Genomic DNA, 17,609 nt, shown 5'->3' on the forward strand with positions numbered 1-17,609 from the left:
GGGGTGCACTATTTTACACACAGTGGAGTCAGGAAGACTTTTCTGGAAAGGTGACATTAGGGAAGAGGTTGAATGAAGAAAGAGTAAGCCATATTTGATCCCGGCAAAGAGCATTTCAGGTAGAAGGAAGCCTAAGTGCAAAGGCCTGGGACAGGGACAAGTTTGATGTGTTGGAGAACAGCTAGAAGATCAGGGACCAGAGCAGAGTGAATGATGGGGATGACATGGAATAGAAAGAGAAATTGGGGAGAGGGGGGCAGCTCAGGGAAGGAAGACTTTGGCTTTTGTTCCGAGCATCATGGGGTGTCTTTGGAGGCCTTGGGGCAGGGGAGTGATGTGGCAGAGATGCACACTGGAAGGCTGTCGAGAAGCTGAGGAAAGCATGATGGCCCAGCATGGGTTAAATGTTTGCACTCAGACATGTGGCAGATGGTAGCTGTACCTCACGGGTGGTGCCTGAAGTGGAAACCTTTGAGGGCTACATGTTTCAACAGGGTGGGGCTAGGCCTGGGAGCTCACTACCTCTATACCAATTAGTCTTAAGCCCAAAAAAAGGAAATGCTGATGTTTAAATAGCAGGTTTGGGACCTGTGAGTCATAGAACCTTCAATCAACTGGGCCACTATTGGTAAGCTCTGGGAAGGTGCTGGTGCAGGGACTCAAGCTTCTGACTGGGGTATTTGGCCTCTTGTTGGGGCCTCTAGACATACTCAGAAAAATCAAACTCAAACACAGACCTGGCCTTTAGGTGGTCTGGATGTATTTTTGGCTGACTCTCTTGTCAGTTTCCTTCTCAGGGCCTTTCATTTTGCAAAATGCAGGCTACCTCACTGGAGAGCAGAGGGGAGAAGGGAAAGGCATAGGCTTTGGGTTCACTCAGCCTGGGGTGTAACTCTTGCCTTACCACTTAACAAGCTTTCAAAAGCTTTTTGAAAAGCTACTGAACCTCCTAGAACTGCATTGTCCAATGCAGTAGCCACTAGCCATGTGTGGCTGTTTAAATTCTAAATCAACTAAAATAAAATAAAATAAAAAATTCAGTTCCTCAGTGTCCCACTTGGCACACTTCAGGTGCTCAATAGCCACATGGGGGCCAGTGACTATCATGGTACTGGAGAGTGCAAGTATAGAGCATTTCCAACATGGCAGGAAGTGCTATTGGACAGTTTTACTCCTTTAAAAAGGAAACAATCCATGAGAAATTAAAAAGTTAACATGCACAAAGCACAAGATGCTTTGCCTGTCTCATGAAATGTGCTCAGAAAATGATAGCCATTATGATTTATCATATGAATCTCTGTCCTGGCTCTGCTGCTGCCTAGCTATGGGGCCAGGCACTCAACTTCTCCAAGCCTCCATTTTCTCGTCTGTAAAATGGGAATAATAAGTAATGCTGAGTGAATTCCTCAGAGCATAACTTGATTTTTCTCAGTTCTCCCTGGATCTATGAGAACCACCTCACCAACCCTCAGAAGACTTATCTAGACCTGAGTTTGGGATTTCTAGTCCTGGCATACTTAGTAGGAGGCATGACTTACATTGTGGCTCAGTAATAGATTCTGGAGATTTTAGCCATCTTGAAGGGTTTGAATGTGGGTCGTGGTACAAAGTTCCAATGAAAACAAGTGGGCAAGTCTGATCAAGAAAAATAGTCATTTTAAATCAAGTCAGATATTTACCTAGCTTATGTCTTGGGTCCCCCTGCCCAGGCCTTGCTTCCTTGCCTAAATGTTTCTTCGTGGATGCAGCTCGCAGGGAAGGTTCTCAAACAGTCCTTCTGGTATCTTGGCTTCCAATCAGTCCTCCTTTTTCCACTTTGGGGTTTTGTTGTTGAACGTTTATTAACTGCAGGCATTTAGTGGGTGGAAGTTGGGATTTGCCTGGGGCTGGAAGGAAGTCATTTGCCAGGCCAGGATAAGGTGTGGTTTAAGAGTAGGAGCTGGAATCCCCTTCACCTGCTTAATTCATTTCAAGGGAGATTTGTTTTCAACTCCAAAATTACCTGCTAGGATTTCTCGACCTGAGATCCTATCTCCTCTGGCTGTTTTCTTTCATTTCCGATGATAAGAAAGGCTACGGGAAAAAAAGGACTGAGAAGCTCAAGAACATTCTTGCACTCTTTTAAATAAAATTGCACACAGCGAGTTATTTTCTTTACTGTCTTCTACAAAATAGCTAGTAGAAGGTCTGTACAAGCCATCAGAACCTCTGCTCCTAGGGAGGTGTGTCTGAGACCCGGGAGAGTAAATGCAACTGGGGTTTTACAGAAAACTCCAGAACAGTGAATGAGAGGGCAGGGGCTCTGGTCTGTTTAGCTCACAGCTCTCTCCACTGCCCTCTGGCCCTTGGCTCAGAGCTGCTTGTCTCTGCCCATAGTGACCCAGGTTTGCCTGCCGTTGACCCCCTCTTGGAGACAATGGCTGTTCAGGGAGCCTGATCTGAGAATGAATAGAGCTAAAGTGACCCCCCAAGCATTGCCAGGCAAAAGACCCAATAAGCCAGGGTTACAGGAAGTGTTAAACTCATAAGGGAGTCCTCAGTAAGTTGAAGTTCAGAAGACAGAGCTAGAAGGAACTATTCTGAAGCTTGTGGAGCAAGAAACTGCCTAAGTGATGGTTTAACTATAAGCCACAAGACCAAAAATAAATAAATAAATAAAAAGCAAGAAGAAAAAGACAAAGGAGGAGGAGAAGAGGTAAAGACCTTTTTAAGATGTAGATCAATTCCCTTAGGCTAGCAGCTCTCAAATGTTTTGGTCTTAAGGACTCCTTAATACTCTAAATCTGTAAGGACTCCTTAATACTCTAAATCTGTTGAAGGCCCCCAAATGATAGACCCAATGATCCTTATCTTCTAGCAATTATGCCACGTGTATTCTCCTCCATAGCGAATCAGGCTTGGGCTATGAGACCGATAGAAAATGGCAGAAGTGAGGGTGTATGACTTAAGAAGCTAGATCATAAGAGGGACTCCAGGTTTCTACCTGGTCTCTTCTGTTGTTTGCCCTGAAGAAAGCCAGTCGCCACGTTTTGAGTACCCTGGGAAAGACCTACATGAAAAGGAACTGAGGTTCCCTCTTAACAGTCAGTAACAACTGGCCAGGCTTGTGAGTGAGCCACTTTGAAAGCAGATCCTCCAGCCCCAGTCAAACTTTCAGATGACTATAATGTCATAAGAAACCTCTGAGCCAGAATTTCAGTCAAGGCACTTCTGATTCCTGATCCACAGCAACCATGAGGGCTAACAAATGATGATTGTTGTTTTAAGCCATTTGGTTCTGGAGTATCTTGCTGTGCAGTAACAGATAATTAAATCATCTACCATATTAAAAATTAAAACAGAAGACTATTTAATATTTATTTGTTAATCCATATAGTATTCATTTATGAATACTGTAGTCATATTTATTATTAAGTCATATTTATTACTTCATTAAAATTCATAAATTTTCTTATTTGTTAAAAAGTCAAAAATAACATAATGTTATTGTAAAAATAATTGTGTTTTCCAAAACAAAACAGAACAAAACAGTGAGAAGAGTGACAGTATTTTACATTTTTTGCAAATCTCTTTAATGTCTAGCTTAATGGAAGACAGCTGGATGCTCAGATCTACTTCTGCATTCAATCAGCTGTGATAATGTTGTTTTGATTGAAGTATATGAAGGAAACCCAGCCTCACACAGATATGTAGCTGGAAAAGGGACGACTATTTTAATAGCTTTTTTCAGATAATTGTGGTTACGGGTATCCATGCTTTTCAAAAGTCTGAGATACACCATTTTGCTTCTATGAAAGACCTACATTAGTGCCTGTTTTCATTAATCAAAAGAAATCCTAAGAGGATTTTCACTTTTTTGAGAAAAGGCAAAAAGTGAAAATACTGTTCACTCAACATTTGCTTTGCAGGGAGAACTTACCGAGGCAGCATGCACCCCAACCAATGAGAAGGGCACCACTCTGGGAACTAGTTCCCTGGGAACTACTTAGCATCAAGCTGCCGTAGCTTTGAACTGTGTCTCTGAGGTGCCTTCATTAGCAAGATGTGTCCTAAGGTATGAGAAAAGCCTAAGAGAAGGATTTTGGGGTCTGAGAACGCTCGAAAATGTTTCCATGGACATTAAAGGTAATTGCCTCTTTACACCTTTTTAGCCTGCAAAAGATTTCATAGGAACACTCTACTTTTGGATAGTGGGGGTAGCCTGTATTCTTCTTTGACACTCTACCAAAACTCAACAAATGGTAGTTTTTGTTAGTTGCAGTATAGCATCAGAAACTATATCAATGGGGGCACCTGGGTCGCTCAGTTGGTGAAGCATCTGACTTTGGCTCAGGTCATGATCTCATGGTTTGTGAGTTCGAGCCCCTCGATGGGCTCTGTGCTGACAGGTTGGAGCCTAGAGCCTGCTTCGGATTCTGTGTCTCCCTCTCTCTCTGCCCTCCCACATTCGAACTCTGTCTTTCTCTCTCTCTGTCTCAAAAAATAAATAATAAACATTTTAAAACATTTTTAAAAAGAAACTATATCAATGAACTTTATGTGCTCAATTATATTAAAACCCATTTGGTCTGCCTTGCACTTTGCGTGGATCTTTTGCCCATGCATGATTTTATAATCCTATGCATGGGTCATTTGGAAAATATTACTTTACTAAGTTATTCAGATCTTCAGAATTGGATCTATTTCATGATGAAAACTAAACATTCACATTTGCTAATAATAGCACTTTGTCTTAGCAGAAACTTCCTTAAGTATTGGGAGGGTGTTCAGCTCACTGGGGCAAATACAAGTTGTCAAAAGTTCTGACTTTTGCTTGAAAGCTTTTCCTTTGGCCGCAAATACTGTCAATAATCTTTCTTGAAGTGACAAACTCTGTTCGTTTGGGAGAAAGTGTCCGTCCAAGAACCAAGTCTGAATAGCCATGGTTATTTGGTCCTCTTGAGCAAACACGGTGTTTCGTGGAAGGGCTAGTGCCGGGCCTCACTCCCTCCTCTCACATGTGCCTTTCCTCCAAACAAGCTCTGCGCTTCATGACGCTTACCTTCCCGTTTGCCACACAGAATAGTAAAAAGATGTGCACTTTGGTCAAGAGTTCATAAAATTAATAATTTTTACTGCTTCATCTCAGACATCTTAGGTCAAAACTGGTTTCTTTCTCTCTTTTATTTTCGTTTGTTTGCTCGTTTTGTCCTGTGACATTTGGGCAGTGAAGAGTATCACGATGGCCAGTACGGTATCTGGTGCCAGCAATTTTACCCAGATGCCAACACAGTGAAGAAGGCAAATGACATCTTGGTATTATAATAAAAATAATTTTGACCTTGCAGACACCCTCATAGGGTCTCAGGGTCTCAGGGACCACAGAGGTCCACAGATCTTACTCTGAGAACCATTTCTTTAGCGAAAAGGGCGCCTGCCATTCGATCCCTTGCGGCATTTATAGGTGAATGAGCTACATGCTAAGACGTACGTGCGCCAGGTCTTTGTGTCAAATTGTAATGGCCACCGTTGTGTCATAAGCGAGAAAATATATCACTAGACATCAGCTTATTCTTGTGGATGGGCTTGATATGAGACTATTTGTTTATTTAAGGGAGGTTAGTGTGTTTTCATGCTTCTGTTTGCCCCACTTGTCAAAGGTGTATGGAGGCGGTAGGAAACTTGGCACTGAGAAATTTCACTGAGAAATTTCTCAGACTGTCTGCATTGAAAAATTAAGGTGCATGAGGAGGTTAACACCTGCGCCCTTTCCTTTTCACCCGATAAGCAGTGAAAGCTCAGTGGACTGCAGAAGACATCCTTTTCGGGGGAACAGGGTCCTTCAAGCTTCAAGCTTAAAGTGGGCAGAGGTCTAACTCACATCCACGAGATAAGCAGCAGTCCCCAAAGGCAGCATATCTTCAAATGGTCGTTGCATCCACAAGAATTTTACCGCTGTGGAAGTAGCTAAAGACAATGCCTCTCCTGGAGCCCTCAGCATCCCCACAAAGCACACTTAGAGAACACAGAAAGAGGAATGGTTATTTTTCACACTCATTCAGTTTTGCTTACACATTTCTTTTTTGCTGCAGAAAAATCTGAGTAGGTTTGAACCCCACACCTGACCAGGCTCAGCTCTTTGGTGAGTGATTGTATAGCTGTTCTGTCTGTGATCACAGACCCCGTCTGTAAGTGGGAAACAACAGGCAGTTGTGTCCGGAGCCCTGGGAACTGGAGACCTTTCCACATCTGTTGGCCTGGTCGGGGGCGGGAGGAAATCACCAAAACCTTCCAACATGGGGCCAGAGCAGGGAGACAAAGGGGAAGCCATAAGCCGTTGAGCAACCCCAGGTCATATGACCACCCCATGGTCCTCTCCCATCCCCTTTCATCCCCTCAGGTCCCCAAGACTCAGCCTTTTCATCATTCTCCAAGTCAGCAGGATCAGGTTTATGTGAGTTGACCAGAAAGCTTATCAAATGAAGGCAGAAGCAGGTGTTTGCAAAGCTCCTCCCTGCTGAAAGCTGGGTCGAACAAGGTTGACAGTATGGCTGAGGCCAACATCCCACACTAATTGCATTTTCTTTCCTGGAACTCTTTCTCTCTTTCCTCTCTTTCTGGTTTGGAACCCCTAGAGGTCTCTGGGAACCAGTCACCAAAACAAACCATTCAAAGACCTAAGGATTTAGGGGAAAAAAATACTCAGGGATGTGACATCATGGGCTGAACAGTGGCCCTTCTGTGCCAAAGCCCAGGAAATACCATTTGAAGGCATCCAGAGGCTTCTACCCAGTGGTGGGCCAGAGCCAGATCCTCTGAGCTTGTGAGGATTGATTGCATGTTCCTTTTCCCAACTTCGAAATCATGATGTCATGTTGGTAGCTTGAACTGACCATGGTGGGAATATTTATATCACAGAAATCAGCAAACTACAAACCAGGCTTTCTCTTCCCCAAAACTGGTTGTTAAGCTTTTACCAGCATGTCAGTGCCTCTACTATAGAGACTGTTGCTCAAAGTACGATTTTCAGATCAACTATATTGGAATTTCCTAGGGAAAAGAGAAGATGGGGGTGGAAGTGTTGTTGTTCAAGATGTAGATTTCTTGGCCAACCTGAACTAACTGGATCAGATTCTTTGGAGGGGGATCCTGAGGAAATGCATTTTTAGCAAGTTGTGAAGGTTATTAATAAATTCAGTAAAGTTTAAGACTTTAGGCGTAAGGAGTGGGAGGGAAAAGTGGGTGTACATCTGGCTCTTGGCATCTGGAAGCAACAGCTGGCTTCAGTCCCAGTTGGCCTGAGAACGGACAGCTGTTTTCCCTCGAGATATAAACTTCATGACAGGAAAAGGAGGTGGGAACTCTGGGGTTCTAGCCCCCACCCCCAACAGACAATTGGTTCTGCCTTGGATCTTAGGATATTTCTACTTTCAAACCCTGAGACTTGGACCCGAGATGACATGGGCAAAGACCCAGACATATGCACCGTCATTTGTATTGTTGATGGGGTTGGTGGAGCCTAGGGAGGACCCATGGTCAGTTTTTCATATTAGATTGCTCAAGACAGCATTTTTCTTTCAGATTTGTACAGGCATTAGCAGAAGCTTTCACAATCAAATGTGATTTGTAAAGCAAGGACCCTGTTTACTTTATCCTACTGAGCCTGGAAAAGAAAGTCCTTTAAGGCAGAAAGAAAAAAGAGAAATCTTTCTTTCCTCAGCTGTGAAACAGAAAGTTTGTAGAAGGCCCAACCCTACTTTTGATTTGTTTTGCATTTACCTGAACAAGTGGTTCACATTAATTCTTCCTAAAAATTTTTATCATAGTCCTGGGAGGTAGGTATTGATGAGAAAACAAAGACCAGGCCAGGTAACATGAAAACAGAGCTGGTAAGTGGCAGAGCTGGAGTTTGGACCCCAATTCTTATGACAAAACAAACAAACAAATTAAACAAACAAACAAACAAACAAAAAACCCTAATGTGCTTTCCTCCCAAACACAATGCAGTATTTTTTCCACATGAGGTTGGAGCCAAGGAAGTCCTTAATAGGCAACTGGCGATAGTGACATTAGACACCTGAGCCCAAAATATTTTGAATTCCTAAACCATCAGATCTCCTTATATATTGATGCAAATTCACAAAAGCCACATGTAAAACTTTCAAAATTATAAGCTATTGAATTATAAACTATTAGATTATTGGCTATTAGATTATCCACTGGAATGGATAATTGAAAGCCGGCCATGTTTGTGAACATAATGTAGGTATTCCCCATATCAGACATTTAGGCTTGCAGCAGTTCATCAAGTTCATGATCCAGTCCTGTATGCTTGCTGTAACTATTCAGGGCTTTTATTAAACATAAGACTTTGTCAAATGGGAGGGGGAAGCAGAAAAGAGCTCCACTCTGGGAAAACAAGATGTGATCTCAAGTATTTTTTGCCAGGTTTCATAGCCTTTTTTGTATCTAGAAACTCTCTTTCTTATCTGAGGACCCATGTCCGCTTTGAAATCATTCATTCATTCAGCAAATGTATAGTGGGGACTGACTCTGTGTCACACACTGCGCTAGGTGAAGAACAGGAGGCAGATAGACCTCATCTTGTCTTCATGAAGTTTATAGTCTACTGGGAGACAGATATTATACAAATATATATAAAAAATAAATATGTGATTGTACATTGTCTTAAGTGCTGAGAAAGGGAAGTACATGGTACAAAGAGGAAGGTCAACAGTGTTGAAAGATCATCTGCAATGAGAACATTTATATGGAGACCTTATTGATGGGTTTTTTGTGTGTTTGTTTTTATCATTTTTGGTGGCGTAGGATGGGGGTAAGGGGTTGTTGGGAGTTTGGAACACTTGAAAGGGAGATGTTGAGAGGCAACTAAATATCCATATTAAGAGAGAAGTTGGTTTGGGAGTGAGCAACACAGAGGCAGACTCAAGCTCTTATGAGAGGGCCTGGATGAGATCATTTAGGGGTGATGAGTGAAAGGAGAACCAAGGTCTGAGCCCTGCACCCTGGGCTGCCATATACGAGCTCTCTCTCTGGCAGAGGAGGAGGAGCTCCCAGAGAGGAGACAGTCCTGGAAGCCATTGGAAGAGTGTGTTTGGGACTGTCCATATGCAAGTACAAAAACAAGGAAGACAATTCAGGGACCCCCACACACATCTGACCCCCACCTCCTCTTTTCCCATGTGCCAGGCAGGCTCTTTGTGGGCCAGTGAATGAAGTGAACTGGAGCTTTCAGGATTTGGATTGGTCTTGTCCAGGCAGTGCCTCATGATGCTAAATTATTACTATTTCTTCCTTCCTTGGCCCCAACCTCCTTAACCCCCAAGCTGCTGAGTGTGTAGGTATTAGAAAGAAAGCAAATAAGCCAGTTTACGCTGATGTGTGAATGCAGTTTAACCAGCTATTTCTCACTGAGATATATTATTGAAAAAAGGCAGAACTAAATCTCTAATCTGTGGAATTTCGGGCTACCTAATATGCTTAAGGTGATGCCCTTGGGAGGGAAGACACTTTGAGGTAGGGACTGTCACTCTGCTCCTCCTCCACCTTCCTTCTATAATCCCCAGCTTTTCTTCCTCTACTTCTGAGTCTCCAGAGTCTTGAAAACCTCCACCATTTTCAGAGTGGACCCTTGGTCCTCATGACCATGCTATTATTGGGCATTCACTATGTGCAGATGCTATACTAAGCATTTGACACAGGTTGACCTCATTTGGATGTCACAGCAACCCTATGAGTTGGACCAGTCACTATTCTTGTTCTGTAGGTGAGGCCATGGAGGATAGTAATGTGAATCAGCTGACTATGGATACACAGCTAGTAGGCTGAGATTTAAAAGAGCGTCTTGCTTCCCAGTCCACACTCAGGATGGTGGGGTGGGCTATAAACTGGAGACTGCCCATGTTTGTGTTTATTCTTCTCAGAATACAGAAGTAAATGCCTGATCTGGTGCTCTGAGGTGACTCTTAACTGCCTGACTCCGTTTGCCCTAGTCTGAGGTTGCCCAGGGCAAGCCCACAGTTGCTGATTACAAACAAGATGAGAGTTATGTGGGGTGTCATGTTCTGTCTCTTGAAAGAGAGGACCAAAAAAATGCCTCCTTATCCTATAAAAGATGAGGTGGAAGACACAATCTTTTCAGGCCAAACCTCTTGGGCAGAGCTTAAAGTAATCACAGAAGAATATGGATGCCTCCCTCACCATTTCTGAGATGTCCGAGTTTTTCTTTCTTTGGAACAAAGCCTTTGGAAGGTTCCATAATCCTTCCTCTCCTGGCTCAGAGGCCCAGCTACACTTTATAAAACAACTCAGAGCCATCTGATTTGAAGCATGTACCGGCTCGTGTGTGCAAGACAGTAATTACCTCCAATTCCAGTTAGGAAAGCTGAAACCTGCCTTTTTCATGCCTCAAACAATTATGGAAACGCCTTTTGAAGCTCTGGATAGAATAGAAAAGCAAAACAAACCAGAGCCAATTAGAGCCTGGGATTTGAGCATGGCTTAGTTTTGTGCAGCAGGACTCAGGAGGAACTGTGGGAGAGGGTCAGGGGTCACTCCAAACCTCCAGCTGCCGACCAATTTTGCCTATGCCAAAAGAACCATCATTTTGTACTTAAAATCAAGGCCTCTCTCCTGGCTCAGGAACAGCCTCTGCATCAGCTGTGAAGAAGACTCCCTGATTAGATAAGGCCTGGAATGCATTTGATGTTGAGCAAAACAGTTCTCTGACAGCTTTCCTTACATGCCATTAGAATGTTTTTCCCTCAGCTGAAACTTGGTGAGATAAACTGAATCCCCAGGGACCCTTGTTTTGGGGTGCATATTTGAGGAATTTATGTGGCCTGTGTGCCACTTGGATTTAAGCTTCTCCAGCCCTGAAACTCTTCTGGGCTTAGTGGTGGCATCTGGCCATTTGGAGGCAGGCTGGTTAACCACTGCTGTGAGAGTGGAAAGCAGAATACCAAGCAAGAGGTCAGAGGTCAGCAAGCAGCCCCAGGGTGGGGTGGAAGCCTTAGGGCTCATGCTTCTTTACAGAACCCAAGGACGGTTTTGCGACATTCGGCATTGTGCCATAAAGTACAGGGATGGAAGTAGAGCTGTGGTATGGAGGTGTGATGCCATGGTAGAATTGTCTTGGCGGAGACCCGTTCACGACAAGGATTGTTTATGTGGCCTTTTGAATTAATATGCCTGGGTTGACTATTAGGACAACATGACACGAACCTAGGAGGCTCCCTTTTGAGTTTAGATGAGAGTAAAATGTGGCACCAAAGAGCCCCAGGAGAATTCACTCTGCCAGATTCATGCCCTTCCCCCAAGCTGAGAAGAGGAGCATTTCTCTTGGCCATGGGATAAGTACTCTCAGCTCTGTCTGCCTGTCTCCACTGCCTTGATAGTGGGCCTTGATGTCTCGCCTTAACTATAAGCAACAGCCTTTATGGGAATATTATTCCTATAGAGCAAAGCAGAAGGACACTTTGCTTAGCAATGTGTCTGCTGCCCTCAAGATGGGGTGAATATCAATGTCTGGAGACAACAAAATGGCCAGTTCTGTGACTGTAAGAGAACAGGTTCATGTGTTATTATCTTTTAATAATTATAAGACACAAATGTATCACAGCTTTACCAAGTACCATGCAATGCTCTAAAGGCTTTGCATGGTTCCCTCATTTACTCCTGACTCCAGCCCTCCAGGTTGCATATGAGGTAACTGGGATAAGGAGTGGCCACATAAGCTGCCCAAGAACACACACAGAATCAGCACTACTTATAACGGACCAACAGAGAAAGCCACTGTCATGATCCCAGAGTGGTTCAGAAGCACCAAAAAGTTTGAAATCTACATAACAAGATGCTTAAAATTTAAAAATCCAACTTTTTCAGGCTGGACAGACTAAAAGTGTATGGATACAGATAGTGTATAGATTCCCTCAGTGTGTGGCTCACTAGAGTGTTGGAATTACAGGCCTGACTCCTGTACATTCCTGAAGGAGGTGTTTCAAGACCAAGAAATATAAGTACATTACAAGTACGACACTTAACTTCCCTGGTAGATAGATAGGTTAAGTATGCCCACATGTCAGGCTGATTTTATATTAAGTGTGCCTAACAAATCTGGAACACATGACTTAAAAATATTCTGGATACAGGGGCATCTGGGTGGCTCAGTCAGCTGAGCGTCTGACTTCGGATCAGGTCATGATCTTGTGGTTCATGAGTTTGAGCCCCACATCAGGCTTGCTGCTGTCAGTGTGGAGCCAGTTCTGGATCCTCTGTCCCCCTCTTTCTCTGCTCCTTGCCTGCTAATACTCTCATAAATTTGTATTGCCTTAAGCCACTACATTGGTGGTAATTTGTTACAGCAGCAATAGAAAACTGATTCAGACCCTGGTAGATAGCTGCAATGCAAAAGATGACAACATCCCCAGGTCCCATGATCTGGGCATTGAAAATCACAATGGTCACCTCCACATTTTCCTGATGACCATCTGAAAACTCTCACCACTGTCCTGGCCAAGCACCATTGTTATTACTATGATTTGTATTTTTTATTATCTGAAATTTTACTTTTAAAAACTCATCAATCTCAGTTTCCTGGCTCTAGTCAGATTTGCACTAAGCCATCCAAAGCCAGAGTTGTCCAATCTGTTGCTAAAGAGCTGGGGATAGACTCTACCATCCACTGTAAAGAATACTTTCTTCCACATTATGTGGCCCCAATGGAGTTTAACCACCAAATGGTTTCTACCCCACCATAGCCTTGCTAAACTACTTAAGAGAAAAACTTTAGCCATTGAGAATCATGTCACCCATCACATTTCCTCTTTCTTGCCTTTAGCTGCCAAGAAGCCTTGAACAAATTTAATGCTCAATTACAGTAATGGTTAGCTCAGGTTTTTGGCATAATTATTTTCTCTTCCTCATCCATGGTTTAAATTTCTTTCTCTTATTCATCCAATTTATTGTACACATGTCTTTTCTTGTAAACTATCTTAAGAATACTTTGAGAGTTGGATATAAATCATAAAGTACAAAAAACAAATGAAACTTTACCTATTCTCTTGTAAGAACCCATTATCAGTCTGTTAAAATTCATATTGCTAAACATCTTGACCAGTAAATTCCAAGAAGGAGGGATGAAGAGCATGATGAGTCAAGGTCCCATATTTAATGAGAAAAAAAATTCTGACTGCAAATATGGATTTGGTTGAAACAAAATATTTACCTTTTAAAATGATTATTTAATAAGCATTCTAATATGTGCTGTGAGCAGCTACTGGGTGCCAGATGCTGTTTTAAACTTTATTCCATCAATCTTGTGACATAGATTGTATCATTTCTAATTGGCTAGTGGGAAAACTGTGGCTCAAGAAAGTTAGATAAATTTCCCTCAACCTCCCAGCTAGTAAGTGATGAGCCTCTGGTTGACACTCTGGTCTGTCCAACTCTAAATAAGTCCCACCTCTATTGTGCTTCAGGAAATGCAGTTGATTTCCTTTTTCTAGGTGGATTAATGTTGAAACAGTGAACATGGCTCAAACTACAGTTATCTGAGTTCCAAATCCAAAAGCTGGACAAGAGGGTCCCATGGAGTAACAGGGACTAAATTGCTCTAAGCATGGTAGCTGACTAGAGTGAGGCTCACTGCTGGAACTAAAACACTGAGATGGAACTTTCTTACTAGGGAAAGCATGTTGAAAAAAAAGACACTAATGACACTACATGGGACTGCTTCTATGAAACTATAGGCCTTTGGAGGCAGGAGGAAGTAGTCAGAGCCCAGCAACAGAAACCAGGATGTTTCACCTACTCCGGGAGATATCACTAATTCCATGGTTATGCATGATCGATAAGGAGAAAGAAAAGAAAAGAAAAGAAAAGAAAAGAAAAGAAAAGAAAAGAAAAGAAAAGAAAAGAAAAGAAAAGAAAAGAAAAGAAAAGAAGAGAGAAAAGACAAGACACCCACACACATACACACTCCAGTTAGCATCCAAACAAAGATAGCCAACACTAAGAAAAACAAAATTAACATTTGTTAGATGTTAGTTTGTACAAAAGAAATTAAAAGAACAATCTGGCAAAGACTCTAAGTGTATTTAAATAAAGAGGAATAACACCTATTTTTAAAAGGAAATTGTGAAATAAAGCAGGCATAAATGAAATAAGAATTGGTAAACATGAAAAAGAGCCAATTAGAAAGGTAAAATCTGTAGATAGGATAAACTCTAGATAAGACATAGTTGAAGAGGGATCAGTGAATGGGAAGGTAGTATGGAAGAAGTCACTCAAAATGCAACCCAGAGTCAAAGTTAAGAGAGTGGAAGGCAGATCGAAAAGTTCCAATTTATGTCTATTAGGAGTTCTGCAAGAAAGCATTGAGGGTATAGTAAAGAATCCACAGTTGGAAAGATTTTAATTGAAAAAAGCACTTTGAATACTGAGTAGGATAAATAAAAGTAAATCCACATTTAAAACTTTGTAGTGAAACTATAGAACTTCAAGGATAAAAAAAGACAATATTGGAAATTACCAGAAAGGAAAGAGAGGTTACTTATACAGAAATAACGTTTGCATTGATAATAGACATCTCAGTAGCAACAAGATATTCCAGAAGACAGTGGTGGGGTATCTTCAAAGATCTGAGGAGGAAAAAAAAAGAACTGTTAATCTAAAGTTTTATATTTAGTTGAACTAGCCTTAAAAGAGTTACAAATAAAAGAATTTTTAGAAATAAAAAGGAATGAAGTTTGTCAGTCTTGGATCTTCACTAAAAGTACCATTAAAGGATGTATTATAACAGGGAAAAAAAAAACTGAGCAAACTATCTGAATCATGAAACTATAGTGGGCATAGAAATAAATTGATTAAACTGCACTTCAACTGATTATAAAAATAACTAAATCTGGAGTTTAAAATAAAGTTTAAGTCAAAATATTGGGACAATCTGATGGGAGAGGGAGTGTTAATTAGATAGTTAAAATGTGCTAACACTCCTTCCTGGTCAAGAGGATAAGATATTAAAAATCTTTATTCCTTGAAATATTCACAATTAAATGTGTATGATAAAACTTTAGGGTGATCATGAGCTGAAAAGAACTTCAATCTGTAGCTTCCAAATCAACAAAGAGAAAAATATAGAACATAGAACACCTTATCAATCTAATAGTAGGCAAGAAAAAATAAAGAAATGAAGAAGCAAAGAAGATAAATAGAAAAGCCTAAGTAAAATGGAAGAAGTAAGTAAAAAATAATAGTAACTACAATAAGTGGATTAAATGTACCTACTAAAAACCAGAGATTATCAGATTAGAATTTTTTTAAAGTATCCTGGTTTGGCTTTTTTCAAAGCACATACCTAGGCCAATCCACACAGAACTTTAGGAATAAAGAGATGGCAAAAGCAATACTAGGAAATACCCAAAGAAAGGTGGTGTCAGAGTATAAATAGCAGTCAAATAGAATTTAGAGCAATATATATTAATACGGATAAAGAGAAAAACATTATTATAAAGGAACCCTCCATCAAGAAGACATAACAATCATGAGTCTGTATGCCTCTAAAAACACAATCTTGAAACCTTGAAATATATAAAAATAAAAACTGAGAGAAATACAAATGTACAATTATGGTAGCAGACTTAAACTCATTTTTACAAAGGCACTTATTAAGAACTTAAAAGATATAACCACAAACTATTATACACTTTACTCAAAATTCAACAATAAAGGACACATATTCTTTCCTAAGAACACATTGAACATTTACATAAATTGACATTACAGGCCACAAAAGGGGTCTCAATGAATTTTTAAGAATTGATACCATATAGACATATTCTCTGGCCACAGTGAAACTAAATAAGAAAAACTAATCTCATAAGTAATTTGTATTTAAAAAAGAAAAAAAATGTAGCTATATATCAAAGTTTGAAGACACAGCCAAAGTACTTAAGAGAGAAACTCACAATCTTAAAATTCATTAAAGAAAATTAGGTGGACACGCCTGGGTGGCTCAGTGGGTTGAGTGTCCCACTTCCACTCAGGTCTTGATCTCACAGTTGATGAGATCTGTGGGTTCTGTGCTGACAGCTCAGAGCCTGGAGCCTGCTTCAGATTCTGTGTGTCTCTCTCTCTGCCCCTCCCCTGCTTGGGCTGTCTCTTGCTCGCTCGCTCACTCTCTCTCTCAAAAATAAGTAAACATTAAATAAATAAATAGGTAAGCATTAAGTAAATAAATAAATAATTTTTTAATTAAATAAAATTAAGTGAATATGAGGAGTTATGTGTTTAAATCTACAACCAAGAAAAATAACAGATTAAGTCCAAAAAAAGCAGATAACAGAATAATAAAGATCAGAACTTCATGGACAACAACAAAGAAACAACAATAACAAAACTTGGAATCAACAAATCCAGAAGTTATTATTGAACTGACTGGTAAAATACAAAAATTTCTTCAAGACTGCTCAAGAGGGGCACCTGGGTGGCTCAGTCAGTTGACCCTCTGACTTCAGCTCAGGTCATCTCATGGTTTGTGAGTTCAAGTCCCACGTGGGGCTGGCTGCTGTCAGGTTGTCAGTGCAAAGCCTGCTTCAGCCTCTGTCCACTCTGTCTGCCCCTCCCCCACTTGCACTCTCCCCAAAATAAATAAATGTTAAAAAAAAAAGACTGCTCAAGAAACAAACAAACAAAAAAAACCCAGTAAGTAGTAATATTAAGAAAAAAAAGAGACAATGACTCATAACTACAGATAAAGTTGGGATGAAGAAAATCATAAACTAGGATGAACAACTTTATGAACAACTCTATGAATAACTTAATGTCAATGGATGAAATTGATAATTTTTCAAAATTGAATCAAGGATGATTAATCAGAAACTTTAAATCAACCAATAGCCCATGAAGGAACTGAATCACTATCCAAAATCTTCCATTCAAATGATGTTGGGCCTAGGTGATCTTACAGGAATGTTTTACCAACCCATCAAGGAACAGCTAACCTCTGTGTTATACAAACTGCTTTTGAGTGTAGAAAAAGAAGGAAAACTACTTAATTTATGAGGCTGGTATAAACTTGATATAAAACCCAAGACTATACAATGATAGACTAGTTGTTACAAACATAGATGAAAAATTCCTAAATAAAATATTACCAGAGATGATGATGGGTGTATGCATGTATTTAAAAAAAAAAAAAAACCCTTCTGGAGGAATTTATCTAAGAAATGCAAGGATGACCCAACATCAGATGATGCTAATATAATATACCACTTATAACAGATTAAAATAGTAAAGGTTTATGATTCTCTTATAGATGCAGAAAAGTCATTTGATAGAATCCAAAGTTCTTCATTATATAAACTCAGCAAACTAAGAATAGGAGTGAACTTCTTTCATTTCATAAGGAATGTATACAATAACAAATATCTTTGTAAACATTACACTCAAAGGTAAAACGTTAGCTGTATTCTTATTAAAATCAGGGGGGGGGGGGAAGGATATGATAATACCTATTATCAGCCCATCAGTGCAATGAGGAAAGACAGTAAAATTAAAGAATTGGAAGGAGAAAAGACAAGCCATCTTCCTTTAAAGACAGTAAGATTGTT

General features: G+C 40.6%; 1 protein-coding gene across 8 annotated transcripts in view; it reads left to right on the top strand.

The window, feature by feature from the left end:
• RAD51B (RAD51 paralog B) overlaps positions 1-17,609 on the top strand; it is a 715,946-nt gene that overhangs the window by 602,372 nt on the left and 95,965 nt on the right. The window lies entirely within an intron of this gene.

Source organism: Acinonyx jubatus, chromosome B3 (genome assembly GCF_027475565.1).
Source record: "Acinonyx jubatus isolate Ajub_Pintada_27869175 chromosome B3, VMU_Ajub_asm_v1.0, whole genome shotgun sequence".
Classification (NCBI taxonomy): domain Eukaryota; kingdom Metazoa; phylum Chordata; class Mammalia; order Carnivora; family Felidae; genus Acinonyx; species Acinonyx jubatus.